The sequence below is a fragment of the Lynx canadensis genome, chromosome X, assembly GCF_007474595.2.
Source record: "Lynx canadensis isolate LIC74 chromosome X, mLynCan4.pri.v2, whole genome shotgun sequence".
In the NCBI taxonomy this organism is placed as follows: domain Eukaryota; kingdom Metazoa; phylum Chordata; class Mammalia; order Carnivora; family Felidae; genus Lynx; species Lynx canadensis.
The window spans coordinates 97047406-97072561 of NC_044321.2; the positions used below are offsets into that span (position 1 = coordinate 97047406).

General features: G+C 36.0%; 1 pseudogene; it reads left to right on the plus strand.

Moving 5' to 3' along the window:
* Window positions 1-11398: 11398 nt before the first annotated feature.
* On the plus strand, window positions 11399-12572 carry LOC115507805 (annotated as a pseudogene).
* The last annotated feature ends 12584 nt before the right edge of the window (window positions 12573-25156 follow it).

Consider the following 25156-nt stretch of genomic DNA (forward strand, 5'->3'; position numbering starts at 1 on the left):
ACTGAAATTCAACGTAAAGTTAACCATCACATATTTTTTCATTTATTGTACTATGTTTTTGAGTTACTTTCTTAGTGGTCCCTGGGGGTCACAAGTAACACCATAATTTATAACAGTCTAGTTCAGATAATGATAATGATGCAGTATTAATTGTATAAAATCTTTAGTTTTTATAGACCTTCCATTTATCCTCACTTTGTGATGTTATTTTCATATAAATGACTAAACTATATATGTGGTATGCTCATAAACACAGATATAATTGCTGCTTTAATCTGTTGCCTTTCAAATTAGATGGAAGATAATAGGTATAAGGTAAAAACTACATTTATAGTGTCTATTGTTTTTACTTATATACAGGCATGCATTGTTTTATTCCACGTTGCAGTTGTGTTGAACAAGTCTATTGGCATCATTTTTCCAACAGCATTAGCTGACTGTGTGTTTCTTTGTCACATTTTGGTAATTTTTGAAATATTTTAAGCTTTTTCATCCTTAGATTTATGGTGATCTGTTATCTATGATAACTTTCTGAAAGCTCAGATTATGGTTAGCAGTTTTTAGTAATAAATTGTTATTGGTACTGTTTTTTTGTAATAAATTAGTTTTTAATCAAGGTATGTACACTACACATTTATTCAACACTGAGGTTAGGGTCACAGACCTCCTGCACATATAAAAACCCATGTATAACTTTTGACTCCTCAAATACATAATTAATAACCTAGTTTTATTGGAGGTCTTACCAATAATATTAACACTCAGTTAACATATATTTTGTATATGTATAACATATGCTTATTGTAAAGTAAGCTACAAAAACCAAAATGTTATTATGAAAATAATGATGATGAGTAAATATTGACATTACTGTATTTATTGAAAAACTTCTGCAGATAAGCCAGAATAGACATTTCCAATCCGTGTTGTTCAAGGGTGTATCGTACTTTGTTCATTTATGATGTAATACTATTGCACACCTAACAGGGTATGGTATTAGTGTTAACATATCTTTTATATGCACTGGAATACAAAAAAAATTCATTTGACTCAGTTTATTGTGATATTAGCTTCATTGAGGATTTTAGAATATAAACCACAAGATCTAAGAGATATATGCCTGTAGTTACCTTTATTAGTGCTCTTAATTAAAAAAATTTTTTTTAACGTTTATTTATTTTCGAGAGACAGAGCGTGAGCAGGGGACGGGCAGAGAGAGAGGGAGACAGAATCTGAAGCAGGCTCCAGGCTCTGAGCTTTCAGCACAGAGCCCGACGCGGGGCTCAAACTCACAGACCAAGAGACCATGACCTGAGCTGAAGTCGGATGCTTAACCCACTGAGCCACCCAGGCGCCCCAGTGCTCTTAATTTTTCATGTATATTCAAGTTACTGTCCAATGTCTACTTACTTCAGCCTGATGGACTCCTTTTAGTATTTCATTTAGGCAAAGTCTGTTAGTGACAAATTCTTTCATCTACAAATATCTTTTGCAAAGTCTGTTAGTGACAAATTCTTTCATCTACAAATATCTTTTTTTTTCCTTCATTTTTAAGGATAGTTTTACTCCATATGGAATTCCGGAATTAAAGTCCTTTTCTTTAAAACTTTGAAACTGTTGTATCCCTACATTATGGTCCTTACGGGTTCTGATGAAAAATCAGCTGTTAATCTCATTGAGTATCCTTTGTACATGATGAGTCACTCTTTTCATGCTGATTTCAAGATTCTTCATCCTTCATCAGTTTGATTCTAATATGTGACTGTGAGGATGTGTTTCAATTCATTCGACTTGTATTTTGTTGAGCTGCTTAGATCAGTAAATACATGTATTTAATCACATTCGGAAGGATTTTGGCTATCATTTCTCCAAATATACATTTTTCCCCCTTGTCTTGTTCTACTCCTGTGTCACCAGTTGTGCCTATTTCAGAATGCTTGTTTGTGTCACAGATCTTTTAAGCTCATCAATATTGTTTTTTCCCCCTCTTTCTGTTAAGATGCAGTGAACTCTACTGACCTACCCTCAAATTCACCTTTTCTTTCTTTTGCCTGCTGAATTCTGTTGTCAAGCACTTCTAGTGATTTTTCATTTGTTATTGTTCATATCAACTCCAGGATTTCTTTTTGAGTCTTTTATTTTTTAAGCTTGTTTATTTATTTTGAGAGACGGGGAAAGAGCAAGGGAGAGGCAGAGAGAGAGAGGGAGGGAGAGAATCCCAGGCAGGCTCCATGCTGTCAGCACAGAGCCTGATGCGGGCCTTGAATTCACGAACCGTGAGATCATGATCCGAGCCAAACCCAAGAGGCAGGCGCTTAACTGACTGAGCCACCCAGGCACCTCTCTTTGAGTCTTTTAAAAATAACTACTTGTACATTTTATTGATATTCTGTTTGGTAAGACAAACTTTTCATACTTTTCATTAGTTCTTTAATCTTGCTTCCCAATAGTTCTTTGATTGAATTTAAAGTAGCTGATTTAGTTTTTGTCTAGTAATCCCAATGGATTGTCTTCCTCAGGGACAGTTTTCTTAAAATTTTTTATACTATGTACCATCTTGTTCATTTGCATATTAGTCTTATTGTTCAAAACCAGACATTTAATATAATTCAGCAATTCTAGAAATAAAATTATTTTTTCTCTCCAGGATTCGTTGTTATTTTTTCTGTTTTTACTAGCTACTGAATTTTCCTAATTGTGTTTTTTTTTCTGCATTTTTCTCCCATTTCATTCTATTCAGCTGGCTTTGTTGCTGGCAAATGTCTTATATTCCTAACAATAAGTCCCCTATGGACATCTCTTTCCCCAGGGCTTCATTTTAAGCTTTTTGTTTAGCCTGTTTACAACAATTCTTATCCTCTGCCTGAGGCTGCTGTGGTAACAAAACATTGCTACTCATTATATTTTACAAATGATCCTAGGTAACAGTTGTTCTCACCTGGCAAAACTTGATTCAGGTCAAAGAAAATGAGGCCTTGGAATCAGGTCTTCTAGGAAACCACCAGATTGGTTAAGTAATGATCATTCTCTAGTAATGCACTTTTGAAAGAGCTCCATCTCAGTTCCTGTTCAATTAGTTATCAAGCTACTTGTTTTCATAGTGAAAGGTTGTTTATTTTCAAGTTTAACACACGTTTGCGGTATGGGAGATGAGAATAGAGCAAGTTATATTGCCAAAAATTTTCCCATTATTACTGAGATGCAGCTATTTCATTAATATATTCTCTTGAATTGTTGCAAGGCTTTGTTTTATTTCTATAGTTCTCAACAAATTTACTATGACAATTATGTCAGTGTTATTTTTTATTTTATTCAGGTGATGATTTTGCAAGGTCCTTAATCTGCTATTCCCAGTGGTAATCTGTCATTTTCTGGTGTTTTTAAAAGGTATATATGTTTTAGTAGTTTATTTCAATTAATCATGTCATACATACTCTGGAACGTGGTAACCTCATTTTGAGAAAACTATTGTATGAAGAAGAGGGAAGAAGCTCTTTTTCTAATAGAAACAATAAATTTGCAACAATTAGAGTTTCTTCAAAGGTAGGACAAGTCACTTTGTCAAATAAGCACTTTCTTAGGTCATCTTTCAAGGGTACCACTGAAAATATCCTTTGTGGTCTGTAATGAAGTTTTGAATTAAATGAATTCTAAAATCTATTCCAATAATGAGTTTTTCCTAAAAATCTATTATTTCAGTTTATTGAGAATATCAATAAAATTCCAATTCCGAAAAACAATGCATCTATGTGTGAAAGTTAGTATTAGTACATGAAGAAATAATATCTTTAAGTGGAGGTATAAGGTGTGTATATATAATTATTTAAAGAGTGAATTTAACAATCACATACTCATTTGAGGACTGAGACTAATATTAGAATATATTATCATAGAAACATGCTACTGAAAAGTCATGAGGGAGCATAAGACAAGCTGACACCCCACAAACACTGCCTCCCCCCCACCCCATAGGATCTGTGTGATATTCCTCAGGCACTCCTGGATGCCTAAGAATAAAGGAAAGGAAAGAAAACAAATGGTTAACTGATAGAGATCACAGTCCTGCAGGACAGGAGTCTCCATCAGTTTACAAATATCTTAGTCAATTACAAGAAAAAGGCAATCTCATCAATAGCCTAATGTCCAGAAACCTATAGACTTTGCTTCCTGGATCCCCAACATCACCTTGTCCTCCTTAGTGATGGGGGGACAAAGGCAAGAAGGAAATGGCAGGTAAAATTAAAATTCCTTGTAACCTGCAGCCCATTGACAAATACTTGAGGCAAATACAGAGTATAACATTTCTCCAGGAACCCTCTATCCCCCTAATGTTAATGCCTTACCAAAGGGAAAACAACCTTAGCTTGATAATAACTGTGAGTCTTCCTTCTTTAGCATATGAAAACAGCTTTGGAAACTTGCTCTTGTCTTTACCTCCCCCAACTCCATAGTATATAACCAGTCAGTCGTTACTACCCCAGTGTAGCTCTTTCTGCCCAGGGGTCCTGTCCCCATGCCTTAATAAAATCACCTTTTTGCACCAAAGGCATGTCAAGAATTCTTCCTTGGACATCAGCTCCATACCCACATCACTCCAAAACCCCATCAAAAAAGATAAGAGATACCCAGATGAAGTTACTGAGTTTTTTTTTTCAGCTTCTGCAATTTTTGTTAAGAAGGAGCTAATTTGTATTTTAATGATCAACATTTACTCATGGTATATATGACCCTGACATTTATTGTAAAAGATACCCAAATCAATATAAAACATGTCCAATTTTGTGAATACTCAATAACTACAATACAAATAGAAAACATCACAAAACCAATAGGTGTTGTGGCATTTTTAATTTTTTTTATCTTTATTTTTGAGAGAGAGAGACAGAGTCAGAGCACGAGCAGGGGAGGGACAGAGAGAGAAGGAGACACAGAATCTGAAGCAGGCTCCAGGCTCTGAGCTGTCAGCACAGAACCCGAAGTGCGGCTTGAACTCACGAAATGTGAGATCATGACCTGAGCCGAAGTGGGACGCTCAACAGACTGAGCCACCCAGGTGCCCCGTAGCATTTTTAATAATGACAATATGATATGTTAGAACATAATTTCATTCTTTTTGTAATTTAACCCCTGGTTTTCTGCTAGTTTCCATGTGTAATTGCTGTGTTCCTCATTGTTACTCTAGTATTTGTATGTTTGTCCTACCTAATATCTTTCTAGTACATTTTCAGTGACATCCTTATTTTTGTATAATGGCTTTTTCTAATGGAAAAAGTAAGGAATATTTGCTTGTGCCTCTGTAAAGTGATTATGTCCACCCCAAAGTGGCCCTTTTACTTGAAAGACTACTCTGTCTAGGCTCCTATATTACTTAACATATTCTTTGTATGTTTTATATGTCCATTAAACATATGTATGTGAAACGGCACTTCAAAATAAAACTTGAAGGGCACCTGGGTGGCTCAGTGGTTAAGCATCTGACTTCAGCTCAAGTCGTGATCTCACTGTCCATGAGTTTGGGCCCCAAGTCGGACTCTGTGCTAACAGCTCAGAGCCTGGAGCCTGCTTCAGATTCTGTGTCTCCCTCTCTCTTTCTCTGCCCCTCCCCCACTCACACTCTGTCTCTCTCTCTCTCTCTTTTAAAAGTAAAAACAGGGGCGCCTGGGTGGCGCAGTCGGTTAAGCGTCCGACTTCAGCCAGGTCACGATCTCGCGGTCCGTGAGTTCGAGCCCCGCGTCAGGCTCTGGGCTGATGGCTCGGAGCCTGGAGCCTGTTTCCGATTCTGTGTCTCCCTCTCTCTCTGCCCCTCCCCCGTTCATGCTCTGTCTCTCTCTGTCCCAAAAATAAATAAACGTTGAAAAAAAAAATTAAAAAAAAAAAAAAAAAGTAAAAACAACAAAAAAAAACCATTAAAAAATAGAGACTGTTCCTTACGCCTTTCTAAAATAAAACATCAACACATAGTACTGTGCATATATTTTATCTCTACTCACACTTCAAGCCATAGAAGACTAGTTTGGAGTGAAGAAATAGGTTGAAAGTAGAATTAGAACAATTACTGAGATATTCATGTTATTTGTCGTTTCAGTTGTATTCTTTTCTGCACTTTCTAATGCTTCATAATCATCTTGGGAAACAGAAGCTATCATATGAATAAAAGAATCTGAAAGGTCAGCAGGCTGAAGTGTGAAAGCAGAGTTGTAAGGTAAGGATTATTTAGTCTGGACGAATTAAATTTGAGAAGAGAAAAAACTAGCTTCTGTGAAATCCTGAAAGGAGGAGAGTGTAATATTGCCTTTTGAAGTGCTTTCTTTTTTGTTAACATGTATGTATATTTTCTTTCATTTTTTAAAATTTATTTCTTTATTTTGAGAGAGAGAGAGAGAGAGAGAACGAATCCCAAGCTGACCCCGCACTGTCAGAGCAGAGCCTGATATGGGGCTCAAACTCAGAAGCCATGAGATGGTAACATGAGCTTAAATCAAGAGTTGGATGCTTACCCAACTGAGCCACCCAGGCTCAGTATATTTTCTTGATAAAAATTAGAATGTAGAAAAATTAGAGTAAAAAGGGGAAGTCCGACCAACCCCAACCTATTTAATTTCCCTCTTCTCTTCATAGAAGTTCAGCTTTCATCTGGTTTTTCATGAATTTGTATGTTTATAATCATGTGCATACACACACTTACAGTTATTCTTTATTATGCTTTAATTATCTGGTCATTTTTTTCTTGTTACTCATGGGTTCTAGTTCATTCCTTATTTGATAGTATATATGATAATGTGTTTATCCACTCATTTATTGAGGGACATCTAGATATCAAAATTTGCTACTATAGACAACTATTAGACAAGTGGTTTTTAGGTTTTTTTCAATCTAAACTGATAAAGTGTGATTTTTAACAGGTGTCTTTAATCCATTGTCTTTTCTTATTGGTTCTGTGTATACTTGTTACAAATATCGTATTTTATGCATGTTTATTTTTCATAGTTTATTCCATATACCATAGTGTGGTCAGCACAGTCTTTCATTGAAATATCACTGTTCTGATTTACTAACCCAAGTAGCATTCTGAGAAAAAGCTATATACATATTTTGTGATAAACTATATTACGTATACTATAGTGTGATAAACACATTTATTCACTGAAACCACACTGTCTTGATGCAAGGAATGGGTAGCATTCTCTGAAACATCTTTTATAAATATGTATTTTCAGAGTATTATATACAAACTTGTACCTATTTCATCCATTGAAATAAGAATACCTGGATGCAACGAAAAGTTTACACTCTTTAAATGTATCCAATATGTATGTGTTTTCTGAGTGTATTATATGCAGCACAATGTGGTGAAGACATTTAGTTACCGTAATAACAATACCGTGATGAAATGAATAACTGGCACTCTATGAAACATCTTGTATACATGTTCTTTATCTATTACATGTACCATTTTTGTTGAGTAATTTTTTGTCATACTGAAAAACACATTACATGGAATCGGCCCTTTTAAAAAATTCAGTGGACAGTACAGCATTTTTAACTATAAGCAGAATATTGGACAGTATCTCTCAAGAACTTTTTTATCTTTCATAACTAAAATTTTACACTCATTTAATGGCAGCTCTTTATTTTCCCTTTTCCTCAGTGCTTATCAACCACCATTCTACCTTCTGCCTTTGTAAGTTTGATTACTGTAGATGCCTCATAGAACTAGAACCATGCAGTGATTTTCCTTTTGTGACTGGCTTATTTCACTTATGTTCTTAAGAAGTTATCATATATGACAGGATTTCCTTCCTTTACATAACTAAATAATATCCCATTTTATTTGTTTACCACCATTTCCTATTCATTCACCTATCAGTGGAAATTTAGGTTGTTGGAACCTCTATAAAAAAATGCTGGAATGAATTTGGAAGTAAAACTACCTTCTTGAGATCCTAATATCCATTCTTTTGGATAAATATCCTGAAGTGGAAATTTTGGATCGTATAGTATTTATTAGAATATTTTTTGTGGCACACCTATGCTGCTTTCCATCATGTCTGTACTAGTCTACAGCAACAGGAACAGTGTACCAGGCTTCCTTTTTCACTGTACTGCCACTAGCATTTGTTATCTCTTCTATTTTCAATAGTAGCCATCTTATCATGTGTGAGGGGATAGCTCAATGTAGTTTTCATTTGCATTTTGGTGGTGACTGGAAATGTTGAGCATCTTTTCATATGCCTATTGGCCATTTAAATGTCTTTCTTTGAAAAAAGTCTATCCAAAATATTCACCCATTTTGTAATCAGATTATCAGTGTTTTGCTACTGAGATGTAGGAGTTCCTAGAATATTTTGGGTACTAACTGTTCTCAGATATATAGTTTACAAATATTTTCTTTCATTCCTTAGATTTCCTTTTCACTCTGTCACCGTTCCCTTTCTGGTGCAGAAAATTTTCTGCTTGATACAGTCCCACTTGTGTATTTTTGTTCTTGATGCTTTTGTTTTTTGTGTCCTTTGTAAGGAATGATGGTTAAAAACCAATGTCATGAAGCTTTCACCTCTGTTTTTTCTAAGAGTTATACCATTTCAAAAGGTTTTATATTTAAGGTTTTAATTCATTTTGAGTTAATTTTTGTGTATGGTATACATACAATAAAGGTCCAATTTCATTCATTTGCATGACGATATCTAATTTTCCCACATGACTTATTGAGGAGACTTTCCACATTGTGTATTCTTGACACCTTTATGGAATATCACTTGATTGTGTGTGCATGATTTTATTTCTGGGCTTTTTATTCTGTTCTATTGGTCTTTATATTTCTTTTGTATAAGTTTTTTTTAATGTTTTGATTACTCTGTGTAATACATTTTGAAATCAGGAAGTATGAAGCTTTTATCTTTGTTCTTATATCTCAATATTATTTTGGTTATTTTTGTTTGTGTTCCATATGGATTTTGAGATTGTTTTTGATATTTTTATAAAAAACTGCCATAAGTATTTTGAGAAGATAGCCTTGAATCTATATGCATCGCTTTGGGAAATATGGACACTTTTTTATTAAGTGTTCTAATTCATGAACATTTCTTTCTTTCTTTCTTTCTTTCTTTCTTTCTTTCTTTCTTTCTTTAATTAATTTTTTTGTCCATTCAGTTTCTTTTATCAGTGTTTCATAGCTTTCGGTCTATAGATCTTTCACCCATTTGATTACATTTATTTGTAGGATTTTTTTTCTCTTTGGTGTATAAATGCTTTTTTGTTTTTTTATTGTAAATCAGATTGTTTTCTTAATTTCCTCTCACGTGGATTTTGGTAGTGTATAGACGTGCAACTTTTTTTCTCAATGTTTATTGTGTTGAAAGGAAATTTATTGTACTTGTTTATTCTAACAGTTTTTTGCTGTTGTTGTTGAATCTTTAATGTTTTCTATATACTGGATGGTGTTACCTAGAGACAGAAAATTTTAATTCTTTATGGATGACTTATATTTGTTTGTTTTTCTTCCCTGATTGTTCTGAATAGGTCAGGTAGTTTCACAAGTTGCTAGAGTGGCCATACTTGTCTTTCTTAGATGAAAAGTTTTCAGTTTTTCATCATTGAATATAATCTTTGTTATGGGATTATCATATATGGCCTTTATGATGTTGTAATGCTGTTCCTCCTTTGAGTAGACAATGTATGACTCTGTTTCTAACCATGCTCTTTTTTAAAAAAATATATTCATTTATTTTTTAGAGAGGTAGAGAGAATATGAGCCAGGTAGGGGCATTTAGAGAGAGAGAGAGAGAGAGAGAGAGAGAGAGAGAGAGACAATCCCAAACAGGATCTGCACTGTCAGTACAGATCCTGAAGCAGGACTTGAACTCACAAACTGGGAGATCATGACTTGAGCCAAAATCAAGAATCAGCCACTTAACCAACTGAGCCACCCAGGCACTCCTCTAACCACACTCTTAACCCGAGCAGCCACAAAAATGATCACCTATCTTCTCCACTATTGGCATTCTGCATAATGTATTAGGGTTGAATGAAGCTTTGGACATTTTTGTGTTTGTTTCTTTTTGTACCAGGATTCGTTTCCTTTCATCAGAACTAAATGAAGGTGGATAATCACATGTCAACATAATTGGGTTTTTTTCTGTTTTATTCTTTCATAATAAGTGTTTTCTTGTTTCTGTTTTTGTTTTTGTTTTACATTTTAAGGGTAATTCATTAAGAGGTAACAGGAATAATGCTGTTCATTCCATGTTTGGAATAGGGGTGTTATCCTTTAATCAGACTAACAGAATAAGAAGAGATAGAGCAGAAGCAGAATAAAAGGACATACTAGCAGAGATACTTTAAAAATAATTAAAGGAGGACACCTGGCTGGCTTAGACTGCAGAGTGTGCAACTCTTGATCTTGGTGTTGTAAGGGTGAGTCCATGTTGGGCATAGGGATTACATTAAAAAAAACAAAACAACGAAGGACATTGTCCAAAAGATTTAAGAAACCTTAAATATTCCAAGTAAGAGAAATAAAAGGAAATTGTACAGTAGGCCCATGTTAATGAAATTATTGATATTTAAAAGTGAGGTCATGTAGGATATCTTCGAAGAGAAAATATACTTAAGAGATGAGCAACCACTGAATTTACAGTTGACTTGTCAACAGCAGTGATGGAAGTCAAAGGCCAGCAGAATATTATACTTTTGCCAAAAAAAAAAACAACCCTAAAGCGCAACGTAGGATAATGCATTCAATGAAAATGTTATTCACAGCTGAAGGAGGATCTAAAACTGAATGGATGGTAAAAGAATTTATGTGTTCCACAATACGTATATGATCTAGGAAGAGAGAAAATGTATTGGTCCACTTTAGAATTAACTTAAATATGCATGCACAAATTTCCAGAGAAAGCACTAAAAGAATAGAAATGGAATGTATATATTTTATTTATTTATTTTTTTAATTTTTTTTTCAACGTTTTTTATTTATTTTGGGACAGAGAGAGACAGAGCATGAACGGGGGAGGGGCAGAGAGAGAGGGAGACACAGAATCGGAAACAGGCTCCAGGCTCCGAGCCATCAGCCCAGAGCCTGACGCGGGGGCTCGAACTCACGGACCGCGAGATCGTGACCTGGCTGAAGTCGGACGCTTAACCGACTGCGCCACCCAGGCGCCCCTATATTTTAAATTAATGAAAAGAATAATGCGGCAAGATTGAAAAATTAGTTTCAAAGGAAGGAAAAAGGAATCAAAGATTATTTGGGGACAAAATAAATGGTGTGAATAAATCCTATAGGTGTTAAATATAAATTAAATATACATTACTTACAAGTAGACTCATTGTTTCCATTAAAAGACCAACTTTCTTAGAAAGGATTCAAAATGGTTAGCAAGGCTGGCCCGCAGGCACTATGGTCTTCGTCACCACACAGCTTTGCCTCCCTGAGAGGTACTGGAGAGTCTAAGAGGTGCTTCAACTCGCAGGGCATTTCCAGGGAAGGAAGAATCAGCGCTACAGACTGGTGGTCGGAGCTGTCACCAGAACTTTTGTGAAATGTAAAAAAGTGCGAAGACTGAAGAGGAGCATGAGGACACTCTGGATTAATAGAATTATGCCTGCTTCCCAGGAATACAGCCTGCAGTACACCCAGCTTTCATTGTCAATTTAATTAAGTGCCAGGTGGAGGTCAACAGGAAAGTACCTGAAGGTCTAGCCATCTATGAACCAAAGACTTTTAAATCTTTGACTGCTTTGGCCATCAGAAGGCAACAGGAAGGATTTGCTGATGAAGTTTTGGAGTGATGGGGGGCTCATGGGGTCCAGAGCTGATGGCCAAGAAAGAATTCTTGAAGACGTCATTGGTGTAAAAAGGTGAAAATAAAAGGTGATTTTATTAAAGCACGGAGGCAGGACCCGTGGGCAGGAAGAGCTGCACTAGGGTTGTGAGGGGTAACTGATTATATACCCTCAGGCTGGGAGGGGGTCAGGGATAGAGTATATCTCTAAGGAATTTTGGAAGCAAGGTTTTCAGGACCTTGAAGGGCAGCTGTTGCTAGGGAAACACCATTTATCACTGTTTAATAAAACCACAGTCATGAGACCCTTAAGATGTATATTGATGGGTCACACACTTGCAGAATGATTGCCAGCATATATCTTAGGGCAGTTGAGATAAAGGAAGTAGACCTACAGGATCCTTGAGGTTGGGATTAATGTTAAGCCAAGGTTCTCTTTTGACCCCAGCAAAGTGTCATCCTTGAGGCAGTGGAGCTCCTAGAGTGACATCACTCTGCTGGTCTCAAGGACTTGTCAGTGGGCTAAAGGCAGTAAGGGAATTTCATTTTTCATTTGCCTTAGTTTCCCACATTACCATGGCAAGCACTTATACCCCTTTCTTTTGTTCTTGGGTAGCCAGCCAGGAGTGTCTGAGGAATATCACACATATTCCACCCGGGATGGGGGTGTGAGCATGCCATCCTATATTTTGCCCTCAGCTTGCCCCAAGCTCCCTCATCATTGCTACTGCCTTTGGCACCAGGAATGAGCCTGAAGGTCTATTTTCCAGAGTGGTGCAGTATCACTGAGGGGGAGTCCAACACTGCCTGCCATTTGCAGCTGAGTATCTTAGGGAAAGATTTTTTTCTCCCTGTTGATCACCCTAACTAAAATAGAGGCTAAAAATTACCTGTAAACAGTGTATATGTTCTCTTGTAAACAGTGTATATGTTCGGTAGGCAATCATATTAATTTACATTTTAGTAACTGGTTTTAGAGAAGGGTTTCTTCCCTCATTGGAACAGATTCAGAAATCTCTTGCACAGATTCTGTGAATAAAGCTCATGTGGTATTGAAGAAAAAAAGATCAACAGTATGCAGTTTATAACAGATACACTCATAAAATGTAAGTATACAAAGAGATTGATGTACAAGGATGGAGTAGTTTAAAACATATAAATATTAATCAGATAGTTTATATCATTATATTTTAATATTATAAGTGTATAAAGGGATAAAAATTATGTTTAGATACATTCTTGTTTTCACTTAGAAAGTTACAATAGAGTATCCTATAATACCTGATTATGTCCACTTAAAATATATAAAGCAAAAATTTAGAGAACCACAACTTACAAAAGAAGTTCACAATTATGATAGGGGATATCATTACATCCCTCTACAGTGATAATAAGGTTTTACAAGTCATAAAGAAATAAATGTATCTAGGGGTGCCTGGGTGGTTCAGTCGGCTGAGCATCTGACTCTTGATTTTGGCTCAGGTCATGATCCCAGGGTTGTGGGATCAACCCCAACATTGGGGCTTAAGGTTCCTTCTTCTCCTCTCCCCCCACTTGCATTCGCTTTAACTATATATATATATATATATATATATATACATATATATATACATATACATATATATATGTGTGTGTGTGTATCTAAAATCAAGTCATCTGAATGACTCATGGATACTGTAGTATTTTACCTTGTCAACTTCCTCCTTCTGATTTTTACCACCCCCTTCCTCTTTCTTCTTCTTTTCCTTCTTCTACTATTCCTTTGTCATAGGGCTTCCATGATTGTACCCTCTGCTTTTCTTCTTATCCTCTCATCTTTTCCTTTTATTCATTCCTTTTCTTATTACCAGTGTGGTATGGGTATTTCCCAATTTTTAACCTTAACTCTCTTTACTTGGTTTAATCTTCACAAATTTAACTATACTGAAACACAGCTGGACTCCAAAATCTGTTATTTTTAAAATGTTTATTTTTGAGAGAGAGAAAGAGAATGAGCAAGAGAGCATGAGCAGGGGAGGGGCAAAGAGAGAGGGGGACAAGGATCCAAAGCAGGCTCTGTGCTGACAACAGAGAGCCCTATGCGGGCCTTGAACTCATGAACTGTGAGATGATGACCTGAGCTGAAATTGGATGCTTAACCAACTGAGCCACCCAGGTGCCCACAAAATCTTTCTCTCTAAATCTAACCTCAGTTCTGAGCTCTAGGGAACCAGAAATATAAATACCCTGATAGTATTTGAGTACTATTCATTTATTGAAACATTTATTGACTACCTATTAAGTTATAGGTACTGTATAAGTCAGAGTTTCAGTAGACAGAGATTCCAGCCAATATGTTCAATCAAATCATACTGGTTCTTAGTTATTGTTTTTGTTGACATGTCACAGTAAACTATAAATCATGTAGGGAGTTACTTCTGGGGTACATAAGAAATCAGGAAGACTTAAAAAGTTATACATCATCTGAGTTGTGAAAGTGTGATATTAATAAGAAAAAAGAAAACATTGTGAAAGTGAATGAAGGAAATAGAAAAAATACTGGGTGAGCAAACTTGAATGCTTATAAAACGTGTGATAATCTTCTGTATGATTTACTGCACAATAAGGTTATTAATTAAAGCAAAAATATGATGTCAAACTTTTTTGATTGTCAAATCTTAAAAAACCTGATGAGCCCAGTAGTTTCAGTCTGTCCCCTCTTAATACACTCTTGTTTCTTTGTTCAGGAAACTGACCTGTAAGGAGCACATCACTTGAGTTTCCTTTTCCTCCATCATCTGGTTGGATTAAGGAGTATATCAGAGTGTAAGGAGAGAGTGATTTCAGGGAAATTATTCTGGTTGCCTTCCTGTGGACTGGTCTCTGGATCATCTCATCCCTTGAATAAAAGTCCAAAAATATTTCCAAGACAACTTTCTATCTTTTAATGCTTTCCTGTTACTACTCTCTCTATCCTTATCCATTTGGGATGCAGAAGTTGTAACAGTCCTGGGATACTGCACTATCCCTTTTTTTACACTGCTCTATGCCTATTATTTGTAAATAATTTCCTTCATTCTAATTTTTGGGTGCCGTCTGTTTTGTGGTGCCCCTTGAGGGAGACAATAAATGGTACTAGAAGTGAATCTAAGACCCAGTCTCAAAATATGTGTTGCAATTGAATTATTCACATATTCATGGAATGGAAGGAAAATTTCATTGTTGAGAAGTGTTACCTGTATAATCATTGGTATTTTGTGACATCACAGGTACACAAATCACCTTCAATATCTTACATAGATGGTAGGTACAGTTTTTGGTTCTAAGTCAGAATATAACATTAATAGCACACCATGCTTCTTGATTTATATGATGGACTTGCTGTGTTCCCTGTGTTTAGAGATCTATATTTTTCATCTCTATGAAGGACAAGAATAGATAACGTTGCGAGGTAAGGAATGGAATTTCATCATATTTCTGTTTTTCCCTCGAGATACACTTTCAGTCTTGCTCCAGGTGGCGACATGTATGGAGTACATTGGTGGGTGTCCTCAATGCTTTTTAATGTGCATCAGTAGGGAGCATTGAGAAGAGATCAGAGCAGTATAAGAGAGTGGCATATAGACATTGATTTCCCAGACTCACTCCTTGCCGGATTGGTCAGTGGTTGAGCTATGTCCTTTGTCTGAAGTTCCTACCCTCTCTGAAGGGGACTTATGAGACTTCCTTCCTTACTCTAGTATGCACTCCCACTCCTCATCACTTATGAGCCAGTAATGGTCACAGATCTAGGATGCTACACAATCCCACGTCTTTTCCCTACAACCTGCCCACACCACTTAACGTTAATTCTTTTATTGAATCATCCTTTATTTATCATCATTTGACTGCCCATCTGTTTCTGGAGCACTGATCCTTCTGATAATATTTGTAGAGATGTGGGGAAAGGAAGTTTTTCACATCTGTGGTGAAAATTGTGTTGATAAAATTACTTGTGAGAACAGTTGGGTAGTAGCCATAAAGTTGGAATGCATATATCCTATAACACAGCAATACTGTTTCAAGAAGAAATTTTTAAGCGCGTGCAGAGGGATTCATGTGTACTCATGGCTCCTTGCCATAATGTTTATTATGGTGATGGTGTATAAACAATCCATCTTTACCCCAATGAGTGGTTGAAAAAATAAATGATTTCATTATGATACAGAATACCAGGCAGCAGTTAAAATGAGTAATGTATACCTATTCATATAAGAGCATGGACAAAGCTCAAAAATACTGTGAAATTAAAAAGGTGGAAATGAGTTTGTACAATATGTTTTAAAACCCATAAATAAAACTATTTATTGTTAATGTATACATACAAATACAGTAAAAATTAGAAAACATAGTGGATGTATTAGTTATATATTCCTGTGTACCAAATTGCACTGAAGCTTCAGTACCCAAAATAGCAAATATTTATTATCCTACAGTTTCTGTGGTTCAGGAATCCACGTGCAACTCAGTTGTTGCCTCTATTTCAAGGTTTTTCTTGAGGTTGTAGTCAAGCTGTCAGCAGGGATTGCACTCATCTCAAGACTCTACTGGGGCTAAGAGATGCACTTCTAAGCTGGCTCATGTGGGGGTTGCCAAATGTTATTTTCTCACAGGCTCTTCATGTCTTGGGGACTCTATTCCTTACCATGATAGGGGGGCCCTTCCTTCGAGGTGCTAATATTATGGCAGCTGGATTCTCAAGGGAAGGTAAGCAAAGAATGAGAGTGAGGGCTCAGGATCGAAGCCACAATCATTTTGTAACCTGACCTCAGAGGTGACTTCTCATCACTTTGGCCATATTCTATTTGTTAGAAGCATGTCTCTATTTCATAATGATGGGGAACGATTACCGTTGGGCATGAATACCAGGAAGTAGGACTCATTGGGACCATCTTAGAGGCTGCCTCCCACAAATGTATATGACACACAGTGAAAACACTGGGTAATGCTTATTTCTGGAGAGAGAAAGTTAAAAGTGTTACTATGGGGTATGTGCATTAGTTGCAAGTGTAAGATTTTCCTTTAGTAGCAGGGTATTTTCTTGTTTGACATAGACATTTGGGGAGAGAACATTGTAGGCAGAATATTGAGAATAAAGGCAAGAAAGAATGGAGCAGCCTTTAAAGTTTTTTTTAACGTTTATTCATTTTTGAGAGACAGAGCATGAGTGGGGGAGGGGCAGAGAGAGAGGAACAGCCTTTTGAGTAATGGGAAAGGCATGTCGTTTATTATGTCTGAAGCCATATTTTTATACCTTCATTTTTAAGTAGTGCTTAATACAATGTCTTGGTCACAATAAATTCTTTTTTTGTATATACATTTTTTAAAAATTTTTATTTATTTTTGAGAGAGAGAGCCTGAGCAGGGGAGGGGCAGAGAGAGAGGGAGACAGAGGATGCAAAGCAGGTTCTGTGCTGACAGCGGACAGCCAGATGTGTGGCTCCAACTCTGGAGCTGCAACTCCCAAGCTGCGAGATCAGGACCTGTGTTGAAGTCGGATGTCCAACCAACTGAGCCACCCAGGCCCCCCTGACCACAACAAATTCTTAGTGTCCATTTTTCAATTTTGATTGAAAATAGAATAATTCATTCCTAAAAGAAAGACTTTGATATTTGTGTAGGCTGATAACAAGTATTTAGGGCTACACCACTGTTGCTTTGCTATAGATCTGACAGAAATTTTGTTCGATTCCTTGAATTTCCACCCATTATTTGCTGAAATATACCCTATTAATGAGTTACATGAAGATCGCATAATCTTTTGTGTTAATAGTAGTTGTGGCTGTTTTCTCTCCCAAATAGCTTAGATGACTGTAAATTAAAAAAAAATAGACTTTTGTTTCTTTTTATCAGTTTGTCCTGAATTAATTTCAGTTTCTGGTCAGCAGGCCCATTTTGATGATTGTGCCAGCATGTTTATCCTTCAAGTCTTGCAATCTAATCCCAGTTTTGGGTAATTAAAGTATTTTTTTAATTTTCCAAGTGTGATTTTTTTGAAATTCATTTGTGTCGTTGTTTAAAATATTAGGTGAAGTGACCAATTTTCCATGGAACACCATTTGTACCTGACAGACCTACAAAATATGATTAATCACATTTAGGTGTTTAAAGATTTTTTTTTAATTAATCAAGCCAGCTTGCCACTTCATAGAAGACAACAGAGAGTTACCAATGTTAAATTTTGTGATTTGGGGTAAAAATTAATATCTTGGAAAATTTGTGACTGTTACCCAATAATTGATAGCTTTCCTTATGAGATTGGTGGTCATATTAATACATACTATTTGGGGATATTATATAATGAAAGGTGTTAGCATTTGGAAAATCTGACCAGTAGTTTTCAGATGACCAATGTTTGATGTTACAAAATTGAGCATGGAGTAAAAGGTGCATTCAGAGGGCAAGATAAACCAATGAATTTGAATGTAGCCAACCAAAAAATATATTGTTAAAATTTTACTTTCCACGTTTCAATTAACCTTGAAATGATAGTTGTTCAATTTTGGTGTAGTATCAAATGAGAATATCTACATGTATCTGAAAATGGTTTTAAAATATCTAGTTTCCAATTACATATCGATGTTTGGCTCAATTTTCATCATATACTTCAACCAATACGATGTATAGCAACAGACTGAATGCAGAGGCAGATAGGAAAACTTAACTCTCTTCTATTAAACCAGATCTTTAAAAAAATTTTTTTTAATGTTTATTTTTGAGAGAAACAGAGCGTGAATGAGGGAGGGGCTGAGAGAGAGGGAGACAGAATCTGAAGCAGGCTCCAGGCTCTGAGCTGTCAGCATAGAGCCCAACTCATGAACTGTGAGATCATGACTTGAGCTGAAGTGACTTAACCCACTGAGCCACCCAGGTGCCCCCTGTTCAACCAGATCTTAAAAAGATGAAAAACTGCAAAACGATGCTACTTTTGTCAAGATTTTTTAAAGTATAGCTTTTAAAAAATATATTAACATGTAAAGTTTTATTATTATTTTTTAAATATTTTATTTGTTTTTGAGAGAGATACAGAATGTGAGCAGGGGAGGAACAAACAGAGAGGGAGACCCAGAATCTGAAGCAGGCTCCAGGCTCTGAGCTGTCAGCACAGAGCCCAACACAGGGATTGAACCCACCAACCGCAAGATAATAACCTGAGCTGAAGTTGGACGCTTAACCGACTGAGCCACCCAGACATTCCTAAAGGTTTCGTATTATTACAATAATAGCTAATTTACAATTTTTGTCAGTTTTAATTTGAAATATAAAAAATATAAAGAGATATGCTCAAACTTTGCCTACATCCTTATTAGGAAAATCTCTTTAAGGTTCTCAACAAATAAACAGTGAGTGTTAAGGTTTCCTAAAGACCAAATAGTTAGAGAATCATTGTTCTAAGAGAAATGTGTCAGAATGTGAAGTCCAAGGACTTCTGGGTTTTTTTTTAAGAGTAGTAATATTTATAGCATGTCCATGTTTTATACACATTTTGTTATGTAAATTAATCTATTCATATATTCTACATAAGTTTTTCCCAGTTTCTTTCACCAAAAGATATGAAATTATTTCAATATATCATGTATTTATAAGTATGTTAAATATTGATCAAAATGACTGTGGAAGATACCTATGCATCAAAGAACATTAGGGTTGGAAGAGGCCTTAGAAATCATGTAGTTCAGGAATTGATAAATATTGTATGTGAACCTGCATTTAAATTACTTAGGGAGCCTGGGTTTTAGAGATTGTTGAATGTTACTCTTGGTATTTTGATTCAGTGAGTTGTGATTGGGGCCAGAAATCTGTATTTTATGAAAGCTACTCCAAATTATCACGATGCATAGCTAGGTTGGAAATTAATAGTTTGGTCCAACTCTGGTATTTTTTTGGCAGAGTTTGAAAATCTATGGCCAGGGGGCCAGATCCTGTCCCCCATCTGTTTTTGTAAATAAAATTTCATTGAGACTCAGCTGTAACCATTTGTTAATGTATTGACTATCAATGATTCTGGGCCTTAGCAGCTGAATTGAGTCATTAAAATAGAGATCTGTGGCTCAGAAAGCATAAAATATTTAGTGTCTAGCCTTTTGCAGAAAAGGTGTGCTGACCTCCATGCTAGAAGAAAATCAGTAAACTTAAAGGTTATAAATTTTTTTATGTAGTTTGTATTAGAATTCAAATTAGAAATTAGGTCTCTTACCGTGAGGTTCAGTGTGCTCTCTTATGCCTCATGGTTTCTTCAACACAGAAACTATGCTAGAAATAATTATTTGTGTAGATGCTAAATTTAGGAACAAAGTCTGTTAAGTGACCAACTGCTATAGTGCATTTAAATTGTAATTTGATTTGGAATTGTTGTTAAGTTCAAAAGCAACATTCCCTGTAACAAACTTGTTAAAGTGAAATAAGTGGGCCAAAATATCTTTTGCTTCCAACCTTATTCCCAGTGGTCCATGACTAAAGTTTCTTTTCAAGTGCTGATTTAAAGAACAGTGGTTATGTAATATTAATTGCTGCCATTTATTTTCTGCTCTTTTATGGCAAGCACTAAAATCTTTGTATACATAATCACAATCGTTTCCAAATTTCTTGAATTCCTTCTCTATCCTGGTGGCGTCTTTATTAGCTGTGCATTTATCTGTTGTATGTGATGGGCTTCCCAAGATTTAATTTGAATAAAAGTTTCTGAGGCTTTTTAGAAATACTTGCAAATCACTCCATATCTTATTTACTTCTCATAACTTCCCCATGAAGTTAGTATAATGTTCATTTTAGAGTTGATGAAATTGTGAGCTGTGAGTTTCAAGCAATGGACAGAATTTAAACTTATTTTGGTAGGCTCCAAAGGATATGTACATTCATCACATCACCTGTCAGATTGAGGGAATGCAGTTTTTTTTTTTACGTAATCTCTACACCCAGTGTGGGGCTCGAACTCAGAACTCCAAGATCAAAAGTCACACGCTTTACTGACTGAGCCAGCCACTTACCCCAAGGGAATGCAGTTTATAGATATCTTACTTATTTCACTTAACATAATACCCTCGATATCCACCCATTTTGACTCAGATGGCACAATGTTATTCTTTTTTATGGATGCATAATATTCCTGTGTGTGTGTGTGTGTGTGTGTGTGTGTGTGTGTGTGTAGTATATTGGTGAAGAGAAGTGGGAAGAGGGAGATACAGGCTTCCAGGCTTGGAATGAATAAGTCATGTGAATAAAAGGCACAAGATAAGGAATACAGTGAATGATATGTTAAAGTGATGTAATGTGACAGATGGTAGCTACACTTGTGAACAGCATGTAATGCATAAAATTGTCAAATCACTAAGTTGTACACCTGAAACTAATGTAACATTGTGTGTCACTCTACGCAAACAAAAAAGGAAGAAACTCTTAGAAAATGCTACAGAATAAATTTACCTCCAAAAGGTGCTATGTGAAACAACCCACACACAGGGGTGCCTGGGTGGCTCAGTTAGTTAAGTGTCCGAATTTTGGGTTTTGGCTCAGGTCATGATCTCATGGTTCATGCATTCGAGCCCCACATCAGGCTCTGCACTGACAGTGGGGAGCCTGCTTGGGATTCTCTCTCTCCCTCTTTCTCTGCCCCTCCCCTGCTCATGCTGTCCCTCAAAACAAACAAACATTAAAAAATTAATTTAAAAAAGTTTAAAAAAAAGAAGCCACACATAAAGACTACATATTGTATGTCTGTTTATATGAAATTACAGAACAGGAAATTTATAGAAACAGAAAGCAAATCAGTAGTTGCCTAGTACTGGGATGAAACAGAAACTGCAAATAGGCACAAAGGAACTTTTTGAAGTTATGTAAATATTCTGAAACTGAATTGTAGTGATTATTGCGCCAACTTTACATTTACTAGAATCATTGAATTGTAAATTTATGATGGGTGCATTTTAGAGTATGTAAATATACCTCAATAAAACTTCTATTTTTTAAAAAAAGTTTTATTTATTTTGAGAGAGGGAGAGAAAGAGAGTGAGTGAGTGAGCAGGGAAGGGGTAGAGAGAATGGGGGAGAAAGAATCCCAAGCAGGCTCTATGCTGCACAGAGCTGACATGGGCTAGATCTCATGAACTGAGAGATCATGACCTGAGCTGAAATCAAGAATTGGATGCTTAACTGACTGAGCCCCCCAGTTGCCCCACCTCCATAAAACTGTTTTAAATTAGAAGTGGGTTGTTTTAGATCAGAGAACATAATTGAAGGAAGATACTAATATTCTCCAGAATGAGATGAGAACAGAAGAAAAGCTTTTATCGAATCTCTTTTTCTGAATGAATCTGAGGTGATTTTAATTCATTTTTTCCCGTTGGTCACCATACATTTGTTTCTTCAATTGTGACAAAGAAGATTAGGTTTTAGGCCCTGCCTGCCTACAAAAAAGGCAACTTCTGTATCATTGTGCAGAATTTGGTATATTTTCTTTACAAATCACAATTGAGCTGGGATGCCTGGGTGGCTTAGTCGGTTGAGCGTCCGACTTCAGCTCAGGTCATGATCTTACAGCTCGTGGCTTAGAGCCCTGTGTCGGGCTCTGTGCTGACAGCTCGGAGCCTGGAGCCTGCTTCGGATTCCATGTCTCCCTCTTTCTCTGCCCTTCCCCCACTTGCACTCTGTGTGTGTCTCTCTCAAAAATAAACATTAAAAAATTAAAACAAATAATAATTGAGCTTTACCACATTTCTTGAAGCCAACCTTCTGCTTGGGGGTTTGGCCAGATTACTGTCAGTTGAAGTTTTTTGGTGTCAGGAGTTTCTGCCTGCTTAAAGGCCACATTTTAATCCTTTTCTTTTTGCTTTGCCTTGGAAAGATATGGATAACAGCTTTCATCCAGGTCATCTCGCTCAATTCAGTAGTGAATGTTGACTCATGTTTCTCTTCCGTAGCGATTCTGGTATTCTTTGTTATAATGGAAATCAAGCAAAAAGTGTATAACTTACTGAAAATTCAGTCTCCTACCTGGAAAAGAATACCTTAATATTTAAAATATGGGAATCATTGACCATAGTGTAAGTTTGTGTAACCAAATGCAATGTGGATGAACTTTGGAGTTTAGGAAAGATGGATCAGAATGCTATTTTTACCATTGATTAATCATGTGATCTTGATTTAGCTACTTTACCACTTTCTCTCAGTTTTTTAATATGTAAAGTGAGGAAAATAATCATGTCTACATCATATTGTCTCTCTCTCTCTCTTAGATATAAGTGTGGTACATATAGTTACATTATGTGATAAATAATATATTTGTAAGTAATATCTACATCCAATGTGGGGCTCGAACTCATGACCCTGAGATCAAGAGTCATATTCTCTATGGACTGAGCCAGCCAGGTGCCCCTGAAATAAATATTATTATACTCATTTTATATTTATGAAATGTGATTATATATGTTGAGATATATATCTATATTGAGATGTATAACACATGTGTAGCCATATACAAATAATCCTCAATAAATACTACTTCTCTTGTTTAGTGAATAAAAACATCTGATGTTTTAAAAGAACCTTCCTTCAGGGGCCCCTGGGGGACTCAGTTGGTTAAAGTGCCCAACTCTTGATTTCGGCTCAGGTGATGGTCTCATGGTTCTGATATGGAGCCCCACGTTGGGCTCCGTGCCGACAGCGTGGATCTGTTTGGGATTCTGTCTCCCTCTCTCTCTGCCACTCTCCTGCTTGCCCTCTATTTCTCTCTCTCTCAAAATAAATAAACGTTAAAGAAAAAGTTTAAGAAAAGAACCTTCCTTCAACAACAAGTAGCATGTCATTCACAGACATCAATTATTCCTTATAAATTAAAACCTAAAATGATTATAACATTGTCAAAGGGTGTTCCTGTTTCTTCATTCAAGTCATAATAATACAGTTGTGGAGTCTAGTGTTTAGTCAGTGATTTAGAGAATGCTTATTAATTATTTTGATAGAAGCAAAAAAGTAGTAATTTCATCTGTTGAATTTTTCTCTCTAGTTATATATTTCAGCTGAATTTTTCTCTGCATATCAATATCTATTTTCTCAAGTGTTTTTATCAACCTACCTCACCTTACGTGCTTTGTAAAGCCACTGAAAGTAATGAGAAAATTTATCAAGTTATTTTATATTGGAAGTAGTATGTTTAGTTTGTAAATAGAAATATTGCTGGTTTTGATAGTAGATGCAATCATCTCAGAGTCTGATTGGTGCACATTTTCATACTTTCTTCCTAACATTTTTAGTTTACCATCTTTTTATACACTTTTCTACCCAAAAATTAAAAAAAAAACCAATGTATAGAAATGGTTTCCGCAGTGACTCTTGCTGCTAACAAACATTTGGGTTTTTATAATTTGGCTTTGTTGTAGAAACACTTTACATTTGTCAATGATACTTAAAAAGAAAATGCTGTCATTTTGAATATGATTTTAGGAAGCCACTCTGCTGCAATCGTATTCACCAGTTTCCTCAGAAAGGAAATGAATGAAAGACAAAAGGAAAGAAAAAAAGAAAGAAAGGGAAAAAGGAAAGAAAGAAAGACAGACAGACTCTGGATGAATAGAAACAGCTGCCCTATTGTACAAAAGCTGAAAAAAATGCTTTATAAAAAAATTGACTTGGCATGTTATACCCCTAGTATTAGGATACATAATGTTTGATTTTCTTTCTTTGTGCATCTTTTGTTCACTTGAAATAGCGCATTTGCATGTGAATGGAAGAAAGCAAAATTATATCCCAAGGTTCATGAAAAGAAATTATTGATTGGCTCTTTAATTGAGCAAACACCATCTGAACCACTTTCTTCATTTATTTTCAGCCTCAACATTAACTGAAACACTTCAGTGAAAATAGTGTTTGTTGTCTAAAGTTTTCAGTTAGCCAAAATGCTACATTATGGTCTATAAAGAATGAGGGTGTCATAACACTTCATTCTGTAGTTGTGGTTGTTCCTGTTTATAGGATTTACTCTTTAAAAAACTGATGTGGCAAGGCCGAGGTTTTGTTTAGTACTGGTGCGCCTTTCCCCATGATGCCAGTGTACTCAGGAAGTGCTAGTACTTTTCATTTTGGTCCTTATTTACTCATGTTCTTCTAATTCAGAAGAACATGACTCTTCTCTTCTCTCACTCCTAACCTCTATAGATAAGAGAGAAGGTGCTATTCATGTATGCTTTTCCTTTAGTGCACAATCTCAAGGAGTTATATTGGCTAGGCAGTTTATATAAAGAAAAAAACTGGATCGTCTAGGGACCGTAAAGAAAAGGAAAGTCCAAGCCCCATCTAATGGGGACAGCAGATGACTGCCCCATAGGAATATTGACCCTTATATTGACTGATCGAGCTATCTT